This window comes from Eleutherodactylus coqui, chromosome 7 (genome assembly GCF_035609145.1).
Source record: "Eleutherodactylus coqui strain aEleCoq1 chromosome 7, aEleCoq1.hap1, whole genome shotgun sequence".
NCBI classification, from domain to species: domain Eukaryota; kingdom Metazoa; phylum Chordata; class Amphibia; order Anura; family Eleutherodactylidae; genus Eleutherodactylus; species Eleutherodactylus coqui.
Genome location: NC_089843.1, coordinates 87281730 through 87299445, shown reverse-complemented (window position 1 = coordinate 87299445; position 17716 = coordinate 87281730). Strand labels below are relative to the sequence as shown.

General features: G+C 45.2%; 1 protein-coding gene across 2 annotated transcripts in view; it reads right to left on the bottom strand.

Annotated features, from left to right (window-relative positions):
• Window positions 1-5461, bottom strand: part of SH3TC1 (SH3 domain and tetratricopeptide repeats 1) — a 55228-nt gene extending 49767 nt beyond the window's left edge. For both annotated transcript variants that reach the window (XM_066573332.1, XM_066573333.1), the window contains exon 1: window positions 5441-5461. The gene's annotated coding sequence lies outside the window, so the exon portion shown is untranslated. The remainder of the gene's footprint in view (window positions 1-5440) is intronic.
• Window positions 5462-17716: the final 12255 nt, after the last annotated feature.

The following is a 17716-nucleotide window of genomic DNA, read 5'->3' as shown; positions in this document are numbered from 1 at the left end:
GTGCCCTATCTTTTCCGTCCAGCTGTTTTTACACATCGGAAAATTGCCCATCTGAACTAGTGCAGTGGAATCCAATGCAACAGATGGTTGCGATTTTTGGCGAGTGTTTTATTACGGCAATATTGCGGTGATTACAATGCTCGTGTGAAGGAAGCCTCAAGGCGTATGCAGCCTTTTAAGGAGAAAATATCTTTATAGCTTTTTTCTCACTGTTGTTGATTTCAATGCGGAGAACAGTATTGCAGTAAGAGCAGACTACAGCGGCAGGCACGGTCTGCAACCTGTCTGATGTAAGCCGGCTTCACTCTGGATGCGTATTTGTGCGAGCATGAGCAGCGCCTTTTTGCAGAAGAATGTTACTTTTTTTGAGCGCACATCAATGTATTTCACTCTACCTTTTGCATACGCAAATCATGTGCATTTGCAAGTGCCCCAAAAAAATGCACTGATGCCCCCAGCCATTGAAATGGCTAATAAGTCTCATGAGTTCTTTTTCATGTGCCATTAAAGTGTTTCACGCCTCTCCTAGCTTATTATGTACGCATTTCCGCTTCCCCATTGACTTCTCTGAGGACTTTTGTAGCACAAATACACAGGAATATAGAGCACACTGCATTTTTTTTTTTTGGCGCAATTGAATTTTTTGTGCATTGCACACGCCAATTTTCCGTGTGCGAATATGCCCGTGTTACGCCAGTACAACAGTGCTGCCTTAATCAGGTGTAGTAAAGCTGAATTGTGTCAGGCACAGTAGGCGTCTAGTATGATTGAGTTTGTAAGTTGTAGCAGAGCCCTTAGCCTGGGCTCACACAGGGCAGATTTGCTGCGGTTTTGCCGCGGTTTACCGTTGCATATCCGCACTGCGGCAAAACCGCTGCGTTTGCAGTGCAATGCAGCACAAATGTGTTTGGGCAAAAAGCTATTCTCACAGGACGGATTTTTTCTGCACAGTCGCAGTGCGGAAATGCAACTGCGGCGCGGTTTTTGAAGACGCAGCATGTCCATTCTTCTGTCTTTTCCGCAGCGCTTTTTTGTCCATAGACCTCTATGGACGCAGCAAAATCCGCACCAAAAAGTAAAAAAGCGTTGCGGAAAAAAACGCCTGTGGATTTTTCCGCAAGAAAATCCGCAAGACAAAAATAACCTTTGAAGCGGTTTTGCCGCAGAAGCAGTTCTTCTGAAGCAAAACCGCAATGGTAAAAACGCAGCAAAACCGCAACAAATCCGCCTTTTTGTGAACCCAGCCTTAAGGTGCAGCAAACATAAGTTCATCATTTTACTCGCTGTGATATTACAGGGTGTTGGGGCTTAAACAGACAAACGTGTTTGCGCGCGTGAAAATCAGGCCTGCAAAACGTGATGAATGGAACCCATTGATTTCAATGAGTTTGTTCTCATGAGCGTGTTTCTTGTGCGCAATTACCTTGCTCAAGAAAAGATACGACCTGCCCTATCTATCTTGTATATAGTATTAACTATATGTGAAAAAGAGAAGTCCAGTCCTATCTTTTCTCACTTGCCCTCTCTATCAGTATCTTGCGCAGCAAGCTGCCATAGAGGTCTATGGCAGGTTAAAAAAAAGCTGTGGCGCGGAGTTTGAACCCGTTCTTGTGCAACTACGCTCCGTAGCGGCGGGTATAGTTGTAGACGCCCTTGTGTTTTTGCCCTCGATTGTAGCTTTCCATAAAAGCAGTCACCATACAACCAGGACAGTAAATCCCATGCAGCCTGTAGTTGGTGCCCCTTCCCCTGGCACTGGGCAGACTTCCCTGCATGCGTCCCAGTTGTGTCTGCAGCTTATTTTCTGAGCACATTCTGGCACTCAGTACAAAGTAAAGCAAATACAAAGAGCGGACACATATTAATCTCTCACTCCGGCAACTTGCTAATATTTTCTTCCTGCAGTTACTCTTTAACTTTAGTGTTTGCCTTTCAGTAACACCCTGCAGAGCGACTAATAATTCAGATTGTTACGACTTCTATGTTGTGACAGCAGATGGATTGTTAATGTGACAAGTGATTTGGGGAAATACATGCAGTTACTGGAGTCCCGTGATCCCACTGTAGTAAAAGCTAATTCTAGCATTACAGCCTAGCATTAGGATAAAGCACACAGGGACACGTTGCGGAAGACGTCCTCCTGCGGAATATTCAGCACCATGATGCGTACTGCTAACGCGCAGATTTTGGTACCGAATTGAAAATAGCCGAATTCTGCATCAAAATCTGCAATTAGCTGTGCGGACTTTGGTGTGCAATTCAGGGACCGTATATTCCAGATTACTGCTCACCATCTGATCTCCAAAATCTAAACGCAGAGAGTAGAACCAATAGATTTCAATGGGTTTGTTCTCATTAGCGCTCTTTGCACGCGCATTCATGCAAAAAAATAGGGCCTGCTCTATCTTTCACGCATGCAGGTAATAGTACAGGCGAGAAAGATAGGGCGGAACCTATTTCCTATTTTTTTTTTTGCAAACTTGTGCAGAGTTTGAAAAGTAAAAAATAAAGACAAAAAAAAAAGATTTTTGCCTTGTTCATGCGCAACTACGCTCCATAGGTGCCAGTGTAGTTGCGCATACGTCCGTGTGAAGAAACCGTCATACCTACGAATAGGCAGGGCTGATACATTACCGGTAGATAGTTGTCAGATCACAAACAACTTGGCATGTGCAGATTTTACACTAAATCTAATCATCTGTCAATGTACATGTGAGATAATGTAGCAGAGCTGAGTTTGCCATCTAATGACTAGTATTTGGTTGTTTTTCATAGAACTGTAAGTAAATCCATTGCATAGCTCTTCTCAATGGAGTGTCAAAGTGCATAAAAACAATTCTGATACATCTGTAGTAGTAAGATTTAAAATTCTTTTGGAAATATTTAACCCCTTACTCACACAGCCTTTATTAGTCCTAACACAGTAATGATTTTTTGGGATTTTCATCTCCACATTTCCAAAGCCATGACCTTCATTTTTTATTTTTCCATAGATGTGGCCATATGAGGCCTTGTAGTTTTTAGTGCTATCATGTTTGGGTACATATAATGTATTGTATAACTTCTATTAATTATTTTGGAGGGCAGGGAGAAAAAACACCTCAATTCTGCTATTAGGGCTTATTCACATGGACGTATATTGGCTGGGTTTTCACGCCTGGCTGATATATGCTGCCCCTCTCTGCAAGGGGAGGAGGCGGGACGGGAGCTAGTGTGCTGAGATCCCGCCCCCTCTCCGCCCTTCAGCACTGTTTGCAGTAGGAGGGATGAGCTCCACCCCGTCCCTCCCATTGCAAACAGTTGCTGGAGGCAGGAGCCCAGCACACTAGCTGATGGCCCGTCCTGCCTCCTCCCCTTGCAGAAAGGGGCAGTATATATCGGCCGGGCGTTAAAAACCAGGCCAATATACGTCCATGTGAATAAGTCCTTCTTATCTTTGCATCATAAATGACATGATACATTTTATCTACAGCTTGGTACAATTAGGACAATACCAAAATAATACATTTTTTTTACATTTTTTTTTCCACTTTTGCACAATTAAACCCCTCTTTTTGCAATTTTTTTGCATTGTTGCATTCAAAGTCCCATTAGTTTTTTTTAAATTTTTCCATAGACTGAGCTCTTCAAGGGCTTGTTTGTTGCGTGACAAGCTTTAGTTTTTATTGCTACAATTTGGGGGTATATATGGCTTATTTGAATACTTTAAGGGTGCATTCAGATGACCGTATATCGGCCAGGTATTCACGCCGGCCCATATATGGCGTCTCTCTCTGCAAGGGGAGGAAGCTGGAAGAGCCGGGAGCAGTGCTCTGAGCTCACACCCCCTCTCTGCCTCCTCTGCACCCCCTCTGCACTCCCTCTGCACTATTTGCAATGAGAGGAGGCGGGAAAGGGGCAGGGTTAAGTTCTGGGAATTAGCTCCGCCCCAGTCACGCCTCTCCTCATTGAAAATAGTGCAGGGGGTGGAGAGGAGGCAGAGAGTGGGCGGGAGCTCAGAGCACTGCTCCTGGCTCTTCCAGCCTCCTCCCCCTGCAGAGAGGGACGCCGTATATCGGCTGGGCGTGAAAAGCCAGCCGATATACGGTCGTCTGAATGCGTCCTAATTGTGTTTTTTTGGGGAGATGAAATGAACAAAAAAAGCATTTAACTCTATTTTTTATTTTTCCAACATTGTCATGCAGGGTAAAAAGTGCGTTTAATTTATTGTACGGGTCGTTATGGATGCAATACCAAAGTGGGTTTTTTGAATGTTTTATTAAGTGTGCAAAAGTTATATTTTTTTACTGTTTTTTTGTGTTCTTTTTCTACCATTTTTATTTATTTATTTGTTTTAGATTTTTCATTTCCCTGTAAGGGACTTGAACCTGTGAACTTATGATTGCTATGATAATACATTGCAGTAGTTCTGTACTGAAATGCATTATCGGTATTCATAGCGATCATAGACCACTGCAGATCCAAACACAATGTCTGGCATCCAGTTGACATGACAACCCACCGCCCCTTCGCGATTACGTTGCAGTGGGCCGATGACATCACAGAGGGAGCGCCCTCCCTCTGTCAACCCTTTACATACTGCAATCAACATTTATCATAGTATGTAAGGGATTAACAGCAGGAGGCTAGCTGTTAGTCACACCTCATTCCCTCTGCGGATGGCACGGGCTCAGCTTACATCCATTTGCAGGAACCCCCTCCCAGCCAGGACATAAACTTATGTACTGTGGCGGGAAGGAGTTAACGAGGAACTGCACTTTAGACAAACTTTTGACACGTCCGAGTGATATTCCCAAAGTTTTGATTAATGGAGGTCCCGCGTTGTGAACCTTCGGCTGTCATCATTGCTTGTTGGTTATTCTTGGCTGTTGAAAATTGATGCATAGCGGTCTATAAACCTCTTCTATAGACAGAATGAGCCAACAAGTAGCGAGAGCCAAAGGGGCACAGTGCCCGGGTCAGCGCTGCAGCCCCTTCGTTTCAGCAATCAGCGGGGTCATAGTAGTGCGACCTCCACTGATCAAAACTTTTGACGTGTCGAGACCTGTGTGTAGTTGGGAGTGGTGCTGACTGCTGAGACCCTTTCACTCTGCGTAACGCTCAGCCTGCTGCTCCTGGCCCTTTGCTCTATCGGTCATTGGGGGTCTTAGTACCCAGGTCCCTGCTGATCAAAGCTTTTGACATCTTCTTACACTTTGAAACCGAACAATAAACTATTGTTATATAATGCTTATAGTGGTTTCATTGTTCTGTATCATCTTTACGTATAGAGAGTTCAGTAAGTTTACCTGCAGTCCTATGTAAAACCACATCATATCACTCAGTGACAAAGCTAATTTTTGAAGGTACCAAACTTTTTGCAGTAAAGCTAATTCTGTTCCACCTGATAAACTCAGCCCTGCTGTATCTACAGTTCTGGCTTAGTATGAATATCTCTTACCTCTGCTGTTCTGCGCTGGTTCTCCGACTGACAAGCAGGTCCGCAAAACAGTGCTGTGTGCAGGACTGCAGGAACTGCCTCTGATACATCCCTTCCTGTGTGACCTCTTTACCTTTCCTGTTGACTGAACTACCCGGAGCTTAGCTTGGACTATCTGAACTAACAAAGAGTTGACCATTAACAGTTTACCCAATATGACCAGGGCATTCACACAATTCTAAAATATAGCAGTATGTAGTATAAATGATTGCAAGTTCAAGTCCCCTGTGGAGACTAAAAAAAAATATGCAAAAAGGTTTAAGGGCTTCTTCCCACGGACGTATTTGTGTGCGCAATACGCAGAGAATACAACTATTTGATTTCAATACATTTTGTTTAATTTCCTTTTTTTGCACGTACGAAAAATAATAGGATCCGGTCTATTTCTGGGCGCATTTGCGCAGCAATGGTCCCCTTAGAGGTTCATGGAAGGTGCGCAAATGTGCTCTGAATACACACACCATTGTGTAATATGCTGCACAGTTCCGAGGGAATAGTCACACAACAATATGTGAAGCACGATTTAAGCTCAAAGTGGCTTCAAAATTACATCACTTAATGTGCCAACTAATATTCAATGCCATGCCCAACCATTGAAGCAGCGATAAACATGTTCATTTTATGTCAATCTTGTTATACATTCCTAAACATGTAATATACTGTAAGTGTTTTATGTATTTTAGTCATTTTTGTTGTAACGCCAGTTGTCCGTTTAAAGTACCTTGTCCGTTTTTAGGTTTCTTTCAACTAAAGCGCAATTCCCCTTCTTTTCATGTGAAGTAGCCGGCCCTAGCCATCTGCATGCTTTTTCACAAGAATTATTTAAATTTTCTTGTTTTTCAGATTAACCCTTTCCAATCCAATTTGTATCCTGGTTTTCCTAGGGGGCTTACTCTTTATCTGCCATTATACAAGGGCGCTATATGCTGGCTAAAGCCAGTACTGCATGAGGTGACACATTGGATAGGCTCTGACAGCAGAGAGGCTGCCAATATACAGTAAGAGAACTCTGACGGATGTCTTCCAACATCGGAGCTGTACAGCCTTAAATCATAATGTCTTCAGAGGTCAGACAGTGGATTTGAAAGGGTTAAGGCCCCCTGCACACGGGCAGAAATTCTGCAGTGGGATTTCCCGCAGAATTTCCACCCGTGCCCGTATGCATAGGATTGCATTAAGGAATGCAATCCTATGCTCACAGCCGCGATTTGTCCGAGTGAAAACACACACAAATCACGGCATGTTCTATTTCTGTGCGGGTCTCGCAGAGGCCCGCACAGAAATGTCAGTAGTGCTGGGCTGGCTCCGCTCTGCAAATGCCAGCGCATAGCAGAAAACAGAAGACGCCGGTAGCGGGTGAGTCGCAGGCCTCTGCAGTGGCATGGGTCCGCATCCGGCCGTCTGCAGGCAGCCTAAGGCAAAAAAAGTCACACTGTGATGGTTTTGGTTGCTCAACATCTTCTGACTCAAAAGCCCCCAGCTGCTGCAATTTTGTGGAGGAGTGCATTTTGCACTCGGCTTATCTTCCTCTTTGCATATCCAAGTGAATCCCTTTGGCTGACCCGCTGAAATTTCAGAGAAGAGATCACAATCGATGTCAGACTGGAATTTAAATCTGCAGAAACATCCATTTTATACTGATCAGATTCTGAGGACAGCTGACAGTTGAATTCATTGAATGGCCAAGCGCTGCCTGTGATTGGCTGAGCGCTCAGCCAATCAGAAGCAGCCCTTTCAGCAGGCGAGGATTTTAAATCCCCGTCTGCTGAAAGAACTTCATTACAGTGCCGGGATGAAAAGCGGCTAGACGCACCAAGCCCCTGGCAGCAGCGGACAGGTGAGTATATATTTTTTTTAATTTTTTACTACAGCTAGGGATGATTTTTCAGGGAAGGGCTTATATTTAAAGCCCTTCTCCGAAAATCACTGCAGGGGTTGCCGGAAGACCATTGCTTTCAATGGGGTCACGGGCAGCAGCCGTGGCACCATTGAAAGCATTGGGAGAGCTTTGCGATCCTCTGCTACAGCTGTGACCACTGTGGCAGGGGATTCTGTGTTGGGAGTCCCTTGTCCTTTTCTATAAACCCGCCCTAGGCTTATACTCGATTCACTAAGTTTTTCCAGTTTTTTTGTGGTAAACTTAGGTGCCTCAGCTTATATTCGGGTTGGCTTATACTCGAGTATATATGGTAGTACGTGTGCTGTCACCTCTTGGCTTTAACAGGGTGGTGCCCTGCAAAGATGGTAGGAGTGGCTAGCCAGGTTATGGATAGCCGGCTTCGGTGTCGGGAGGTTGGCGACTAGAGGCTTGTTGGTGAGTGGTGGGCCTCCCGAGTCAGTCGGCTTGCGGTGGGAGGCGTGGTTAGGACAATAGTGTTACCCAAGTCGGTTAGTATGCAACTGGTGGCAGTTATAACTATTTCCCGATTTGGTGAGGTAGCAGCAGTTTTGGGGCTCCAAGGATCTCTGTAGGTTTTTTCTATTGGGTGAAATGTTTGAAAATGTTTAATGTTTTTCTGTTAATAAATATGGCTGCTGCAGCCACATTTAATCCAAATAAAAAGGTATCTGTGGTTACTTAGGTAAGATGGGGGTTGGGGGAAATGGCTACAGCGGAGACAACTCCGTTATACCTGGGTCACGGAACAGTTTAATTCTGTTTTTATTTTTCTACTCCTCTAATGGAAAAGAGAAGTGGAAATGATTAACTGACTCTAACGCCAGTGTAAACGAGTCCATATAGCGTTTTTGGTGCGTTGCGTTTTTGACAATAGAAAGTCCCATTGACAATCGTGTTAACAAAAAACGCATTTGCAAGTGTGTGGGAGCCCTCAGTCTTCATCATACATGAAGTAAAGTATTGTTTGTTCAACTGCATTGGTGCAAAAGCCTCTCCGTCACCGGCATCCTATTCCGCACCTGTTCCATCGGGTGTGACTGAGTATTCACCCTCTTGGAAGAAAACCTGAACTTAGATCTACCACCACTTATTCGGCAGGAAGGGTGAGAACAAGGGCAAGAAGGCTCGCTGTATGCCACCAGAACTATGGGTGCTCAACTTAACCAATCTGTTACCCTACTGAATAGATTTGGTGCATCTGTTATACTTTTCCTAAACCACAATTACCTATTGATTCTTAAAATGAGGCATAATATAATCAGGGCTATGCCATATATCTAGTGGGTCAATGGGGAAAAGGGAACATCATAATATTTCATTTGTGTGAACTGAAGAGCACCCTGTTGAGAACCCAGTTTCCACATCATTGCCTACCAAATAGGACCCTTTCATCTTGTAAGTTAAACTTTATAGCCCCCATGCAGTGACTGTTAAGTAGAAGTTCACAGGTGAGATTGGTCATCTTGTTTGCCTGGGCCCCTGGCAGTAGTACCACCTGTACAGCTCTGATGACTGCTCCATCTGCAGCGTCCGAGGAGTGGGCCCACAGCTGAGGAGATAGAGGGTAGATTGCGGCCTTGTCACGGGGCTCTACCATCTCCTCCCCTGGGGGTAGCACGGGACCCATACAAGTTGCTGCTGGGGGAGTTTCACGGGGGTAACCCAATACATGGTTTACCTTAAAGTCCTTGTCACTTGTGACACCACTGTTTCTTCCTCTGCGGTGAATTCCAGAACATTGAAATAAGTAGTCCACACACAGGGAAACATTTTAAAGCAAAGTCGGCAACAGTTGGCAGTGTTTGTCTACTTGAAGAAACTATTTACAGTCCAACAGTAGTGTACACACGCCAGCAGGAAAATGGTGCAGAACACAAAGTGGGGTGACAGGGAGGATTCACAGGATGACAGATGAATCCACAGTCCAAGTTATCTGAGCTGATATGAATCTCTCAGCCTCTTCCATTCTGGACCACACAGAGCAGACGGGGCCTGTGTGGCTCTTTTGCAGAACAGCACTCCACTCCTTACTTCTCTCATGCAAGCCCAGACTAGGCTTCCTCTTAGAATGACTTGCATACACTTTGCAATTATATGATTGCAAAGTGTATGCTATATTATATAGCACGATCACGTGACACACCACAAGATACATTTTTCAGACATCTCACATACCAGTTAACCCATTTAGTTCTGCAGCTATGCAATACACATCAAATGCATGCAACATAGAAGACACTGAGAATACAAAAGCACAAGACAAATGCATCCACACTTATGGAGGGGCCCCCTTAACTTGGGCCACTACACATGTCCACCACTAGTGACCAGTACAATTACCGAGTGAGCTAAATACACAAACACATACACAGTGCCATAACTATAGGAAATACCAAGGTGGCAGTCACACCTGGGTCATGGTACCTGAAGGGTTCAAGGGTACACAAATATGTTTCTTAGACAATATGTCCACCGATAAACACCATTTTACAATAAAGAATTATTCTACACAGAAAGCTGCGTGACTTTGCAAATACTTCACATTACTTATTCTGAGTATCACCCTGTATTATACTCCAGAGCAGCATTCACAGTTCTGCTCACCTTATCTATAGATATCACTTGATAGTGAGGGGACCCAGAAGCTTATGGTTGAAGAGGAGGGGGGCACAGGACACCTGTTCTCAGGTTCGGTGGGGTCTCAGCAGTAAGACCCCTACTTATCAGGCTTTTATCAACTATCCTCAAACTTAATTTTGGTACAACCCCTTTAATATGCCACTATCCACGTAGTATTGGCTTCTACACACAACTATGTGACCTGTCAACTTTAGTCACAAAGAAATTTGTCGCAGGTAGAGTGATGACAGAAAGTTTGTGAATACTTTAGAATTTTTTTGCATTTTTGCAGAAATCCACAATAAATGAAATCACACACAAACAGATCATTTCTTCCATTCTTCCCCATCAGCACAGCAACTTAGTCTTGTTTTTCTTCTCTTTTCTCTCAACTTTCTCTTCCTCAGTTTCATTCCTGTTCTTCCAATTCTCCTTTTTGCATTTTTCTCATTAGGACACATCAGAAGATTTTATCAGTGAATGTCTATGAATCGGGACACCCACTGATCATCCGAAGGAATGTACCTACCCCCGCCAGTAGGAGGAGTTTACTGAGTACAGATTCATAATGCTTCATTATATGCAATGATCTCCCTAATTCTGACTACAGTATAATAATGGTGACTCCGTATTAAAGTGACAAGTATGATTTGTAATGATAAAAATCAAGTATTATGTAACTGTACATAGAAGAGAGAGGGCCACGTAGCAAAGGTCAAAATTGCCTCCTCCCCACAATGGTGCCAGACGTTGCCACCCATAACAGTAGGTTCAGGGGTCTGTTTTCCCTTTACACCCTTTCATTAATTCTTGGACTAATTTCCCTAACTCTTGCTTGCTAACAGTGCAGTTCCTCTGGGGCGGGCACAGGTTTTCACCACCCAGTAGCTAAGGGAATAGGACGTCTTGTTCCATGGGCCCCACAGCAATAGGATTGTCTGCCTCTATGGTATGTCTACCTCGTTCTGGTTTTAATGCCATCTTATCCTCAGCAGTGGAGCCTTTTTAAAGGAATTTCTTGACTATCAGATGCCACACTACAGGAATTTAATTGAAGATGAATAAATATTTAAAGTAATTTTTCCAGTTATTTGTTTTATATATTTTTGGGTTCCCCGTGCACAAAAATAAATATACTTACTGCAGCACCAGACTGCGACTTTGGCAGTCCAGCACCTCAGCATCTGACAGGTGACATCAGCCAGCCAAAAAGCCTAGTGATGTTCTGTAAATCTATGACGTGGGCTTCTAATGTAGAAGCCCCCAGCAGGTTTATGGACATCATCATTAAAGTCCCTGTTGGAGCTTCTATTGGCTTCAGTGTTCAGGTGGATTAACAACCCAAGTGACTGGTGCATCGCTTGTAAACAGAAGACCGGAGGGGCAGTGGGAGCAGGTGGCAGGGAGCATCATGGCAGTGGGAGGTGAGTATTGTTTTTTGTTTTGTAGGCTGCATCCCCCAACTGCCACCAATGACCTCGGAAAGCCCTTAAAATATCTCATGCATCCCTTGCAATGCCCTGAGAAATTTTGCAAAATCATGACTTTTTATTACTTATCACTAGTCTTCAAACCCTGTACATCCAGACATTGTTCTCAAAGCTCCAAACTCAGCAAATAAACCGTGTAGTTCCTGAACGAGCTTTAGAATCCTGGAAATGTCTTTGTCCTTCGATAAACAGGAAAGGAAGTCATCCCTGTCACATTCCTCTGCAGATACCTTCATCAGCAATGTACACCACATAACCTATAGAGCTATCTGCCAGCAGGGGAGAATACTGAAGGGTGTGTTCACATGTAGCTGATTTGGTGCAGATTTTGTAGAGCAAATCGGCTATGTGTAAACATACCTTTAGGCTGCCTGTCCACGGGTGTTGCTCCGCCACGGGAGCCGCCGGCTGGGAGCAGAAGCCAGCTGACTGCTCTCTGCGGTGAGACTATCTGACAAATAGGCTGACTGCGTAGAATCGTGGCAATTCGCAGCATGGGGAGATTTGCCGCCTGTGAGCGGAGAATCGCTATGATTCTCCGCTCGTGGACGGGGGGGCTGCACTTTTCATAGCAACGCTATGGAAAGAGTGCATTGCGTTTCCCGTGGCCGAATTATCGCCGCAGCGAACGCAATGCGAAAATGCCCGTGGACAGGCAGCCTTAGACATGAAATGAGGACATTGATGTGGATGGTGATTTTATACCTATAGAATGACCCTATGATGCTGTGATAATAATATTAATCTTTATATAGCGCCAGCATATTCCGCAGTGCTTACAAAACTGGGGGATACTGAGTTACAAAAGTACAATAATACAAAAACCACAGTTACATAGTAATCAGTTGATGGAAACAATAGGGGTGCGGGTCCTGCTCCAACGAGCTTACAAATATTGTGGTGATGATACAGAAGGTAAAGGGGCTGGAGATGTGCATGGTATGGGGAGGGGGAGAGTCAATGATGCGATACTCAGACAACGGTCAGGCTTAAGCTGTACAGTGGCTGAATTGGTATGACTGCAGCCGGTGGTTGATTGCGACTGGCAGGGATTGTAGTCGGTAGGAGGCGGAGTACAGAGGGGTTTGGTTTAGAGGATGTGGTATGCCCTGAAGAGGTGCGTTTTTAGGGCATGCCTGAAATTGTGTGTGTCAGGGATTGCCCGGATAGTTTGGGGTAGCGCGTTCCAGAGGACTGGTGCTGCTCTGGAGAAGTCTTTGAGGCAGGAATGAGAGCTTTGAATTAAAGGGGCACTCAGTCTGATTTCTTTAGCGGAGCAGAAGGCGCGGACTGGATGGTGAATTGAGAGGAGGGAGGCAATGTAGGGTGGCACGGTGCTGTGGAGGGCTTTATGGATGAAGGTAGCGAGTTTAAATTCAATTCTATATTTTATGGACAGCCAGTGCAGTGACTGGCACAGGGCAGAGGCATCCAAGTAGCGGCTGGACAGGAAAAGGAGCCTGGCTGCTTCATTCAGGATGGATTGGAGAGGGTAGAGTCTGGAGCAGGGGAGGCCGATCAGCAGCAAGTTGCAATAATCGAGCCGAGAGTGGATGAGGACAACGGTGAGCGTTTTTAACGTGTCCACAGTGAGAAAAGAGCGGATTCTTGCGATGTTCTTGAGGTGCAGCTGACATGTTCGGGCCAGAGATTAGATGTAGGGGGTAAAGGAGAGATCAGAGTCGAATATAACCCCAAGGCATCGGGCATGCTGTCTGGGAGTTATAGTGGCGCCACACACTGAGATGAAGATTTTAGGATGAGGTTGGTTAGTGGAGGGTGGAAACAGGAGTAGGTCAGTGTTTGAGAGGTTCAGTTTTATGTAGAAAGAGGACATAGTGTTAGAGACAGCGGACAGACAGTCGGTGATGTTTTGGAGGAAAGGTGCAGAGATGTCACAGGAAGAGGTATATAACTGCATGTCATCAGCGTAGAGGTGGTATTGAAGGCCAAATCTCTTGATGGTTTGTCCAATAGGGGCTGTGTAGATGAAGTGTGGGGGTGGGGGCTGAGGACCGGGCCCTGGGGGACCCCAACAGCAAGGGGAAGAGGAGGGAAGGTAGAGCATACAAAGGAGACGCTGAAGGAGTGGGCAGATAGTTAGGAGGAGAACCAGGAGAGAGCAGTGTCCTTTAGGCCAATAGAGCAAAGCGTACTGAGGAGCAGTTTGTGATCAACAGTGTCAAATGCTGCGGAGAGGTCGAAGAGGGTCAGTAGTCACCCCTCAATTTAGCCATCAGGAGGTTGTTTGACACCTTTGTAAGGACGGTTTCTGTCAAGTATAGGGGGCGGAAGCCGGACTGTAGGGGGTCGAGAAGAGTGTTTTCTGATGAATAGCTAATAAGACGGGAGTAAACCAGGCATTCTAGTAGTTTGGAGATGAAGGGGAGGTTTGAGATGGGTCAGTAGTTGGCAGCATCGCACGAGTCAAGAGTCGGTCTCTTTAGCAGTGGGGATATGATAGCATGTTTAAAAGAGGAGGGGAAAATGCCAGAGGTCAGAGAGAGATTGAATGTAGTGGTGAGATAGGAGATAACCACCGGGGAGAGGGACCGAAGGAAGTGTGAGGGGAGAGGGTCTTTAGCGCAGGTGGTAGGGTGAGCAGAGGAGAGCAATCTGGAGACTTCTTCCTCTGTCATTGGACTGCGTACAGACAGTGATCAGGAGCTAGATGTAGTATTGAAGAGACTAGGGTCAGGGCTAGTCTGGGACTGGGAGGTTATTTCCTGCCGAATGTCGTTGATTTTCTTTTTGAAGTAAGCACCCAGCTCTTCAGCGCTGAGATCCGTCATCAGGGGCTGCAGTTTAGGGCTGAAAAGGGAGTCAAAAGTATCAGAGTTGTTTAGGGTTGTAAGATAGTGAGGAGACGAGACAGGGGAAGTAGACTTGTTTGGCATAGTGGAGGGCGAGGTTGTAGGTTCTGAGCATGAATTTAAAGTGGAGAAGGTCTGTGAGCATTTGTGACTTTCTCCACAGCCATTCAGCACATCTAGAGCACCTCCGGAGGAAGCGCGTCTGAGAAGTGAGCCATGGTTGCTGAAGTCTGCCTCGGTCGGCTTGGGTCATAGGGGGGTGCCGCTTCATCCAGGACATGTTTGAGAGTGGTGTTGTAGTGTGCAGCTGCCAAGTTGGGGCAGGAGAGGAGAGAGATAGGGGACAGAGAATACTGTAGAAACTCAGTAAAGTTTTGGGTGTGAACGGCCTGAATGTTCCTGTAATTACGGTAGGTAAGGGGGGCTGGAGAGATCCTAGGGTGCTTGACAGAGAAAAAGAGGAGGTTATGGTCTGAGAGTGGGAGAGGGGAATTAGTGAAGTGGGAGGCAGAGCAGAATAGGAGGAAGACCAGATCCAGAGTATTGCCATCCCTACGAGTGGGTGAGGCTGTGAGTTGTGAGAGACCAAGGGAGGTGGTGAGCGAAAGAAGCTGAGAGGCTGATTGGGTCATTTGTGGGGATGTTAAAATCACCTTAGATGAGGGTTGAAATATCGCAGGCTAGGAAGTGGGAGAGCCGGCCAACAATGAACCACGAGATTGTGGGGCTAAAAGTGTTGTCATCAGGTTAAGATTTGTGCAGGTCTTTTGACGAAAAAAAAAATCTGGGGGGGGGGGTTGACCAAGATTTCATTTTTTAGTAAAGGCGAAAGTAAGGCCAGATTCACACGACTGTGTTTGCGCACCTTTTTGAGCGTGCAATATGCAGAAAATAGAACTCATTGATTTCAATGTGTTCGTTCCCATGTGCGTATTTTGCATGCACATTTCTGTCATTGCTGCACATTTGCATATAAAAAGTGGAACACATTGATCTAATCACATTAAGGTCTTTGACAGACGAGTGTGTTACACAATACGCTCGCTCCTGCTCACTTTTTTTGGGCAGTGAATGAGTGTATTTTGCACTCGTGCCTGCGTAAATGCTGAACGTTTTTGCGCAGACACCACTCGTTCACATAGGTGGCAGAATCACCCTGCCCTAATTTAAAAGGCTAATTAGCCTAAAACCGGTGCCAGTGATCGCGGGCATGCTTGCGGGCAGATGTGCGTGTTTGCGCATCTCCCAATGACCTCTATGGGGCTCTTCGGTGTGCAAATATGCACAAGATAGAGCTGGTCCTATTTTTTTGCACCCATGAAAACATCGGGAGCAAAAAAAGAAGTGAAAATGAACCAATTGAAATCAAAGGGTTCTATTCTCCACATCATGCATAAAAGTACGGCGTACCACATTTGTATGTTTAAGCCCTAAAGCCAGATTCACACATATGTATTTGCGCACCCAATATAGAGAATAGACCCATTGATTTCAAGGGGTTCATCACATGTATTTTACCTGCACATTTTGGTCCTGAAAAAAACGCAGCATACTATATTTTCCTGCGCATCGAATGTCCCCATGGGACAAGCCGTGCAGAAACTGACATGCAGCGCAGAATTCAAATCCGCTATATGTAAATTGTATTGCCATTTCTGCTGTGGCCTCTTCTCTCTATGACAAGAGATTTCCAGTGGAATACAGGTGGACAAGCCGCTTCAAACCAGCGCCCAATCACATGGGTTTCAAAGCAGAGTTTCCATGCGGTCCTTCTGCAGACATTCCGCCCTATGTGTACCCAGTCTAAGGCTGCCTTCACACCTGCCAGAAAATTGCACAATCTTGCGCAATGCATGAGTGCTAGAAAATGCAGAATTATGAAACCTATGCTTTTAAATGATTTAATTTCTATCTGCAATGTTTTTTTCTTGCCCATGTTTCCCTATGGAGCCTCCACTTTATCGCATTGCAGCGTATGAACTTGCGATGTTCGTGCGATGCATTTTTACGTGGGTGTGACAACATATCCAAAATTAGCTTCACAGACTGGTTTTCGCCTCTTAGCCTCTCCGAGATCACATGATTGGCCTGAAACCTCATCAATTTGTGACAAGTCTTCACCATGTGGCATTCTCTCTGCATGCTCGTACTGGTGCGGGCGGCTCCAGTACAGATATGTAGATCTAGCAGAGCATCTTCATGATCTTTATTTTACTATTTTTGGGGGTAACATCCTGATAAGTTACATTGTGACCACAATAGTTCTTAGCTGTAGATGGACTTTCCATACTTGTAATTCTCTCATTTCAAAGCAAGATGGCAGTCAACTACTTCCAGTGGTGGTTAATGTGTGCAGGAGCCTTGGTAGTCCTGATGATAGTCAGTGGCTTCAAGTATTTGGAGTTCAGAGACGCTCTGGTGTCTGGAAACCAATATAACATGTCTTGTCCTCAGACACAATTGGTACCGCTAAGGAAAGACAAAAGACACTGCTCCTAAGGCCGGGCTCACACGGCCGTATGTAAAAGGAGCGCGCAAAAAAAGAGCAGTAGGAAGGAACCCAAAATCTGTGTTTTACTGCTGTGGAGCCGCTGGTGTTCCGGCCTATCGGTGTATATGGCAGTGAAATTGTACTGCACATGATGGCGTATCTCACGTACGATGTCATACGTGGTCTTATTGGTATTTTTTTTGTCTCAATTTCCCGCAGTGTCGCTTCACTACGCCACCGATATGCAATGATAGAGGGCAATGGGCTCCCTCGTGCATAATATGCCACAATTACGCAATTCCTACACACAAATGTAAGCAGAACTGTGTAAGGCAATGTATTACCGCGTATTGCATGCATGCGTAATTCGCGGTAATCATGTGAACCCAGCCTCAGGACAACTCCAGACAAGCGTAAGCGCAAAAACGCACACTCCTGCGCAACGTACTTGCACTGTGAAAGAGTTTTTTTTTGTGCATGTGCCTGCACAAATAATGTGCACATTTATGCAGACATCGCTCATGGACATGCCCTAATTTTAATGGCCAAATTAGGTACCGATGTTTGCAGTTTTGTGCATACCCGTACGTACATCTGTGCACATTTGCACACCCCCATAGACTCCATTGGGGACCTTTTGGTGCGCAAAAATAGAGCATGTTGCATTTTTTTTCGCACAAGCGAAATGAGCTCCCAAAAAAGAACAATGAAAAGGAACCTAAAATCTGTGTGTGCAATGCACAGAGAATAGAACCCGTTGATTTCAATTGGTTTATTGTCACCATTCGTTTTTTTGCACATTTGCGCAATAAAGACCTCAAAAGTCTTGGGGAGGTGCGCACTCAATACCTGCAGGATTGCGCAATATGCTGTGCATTTCCGCTGGAAAAAGAACATAGGAAATTATTGCGAGTGCAAAAAGTA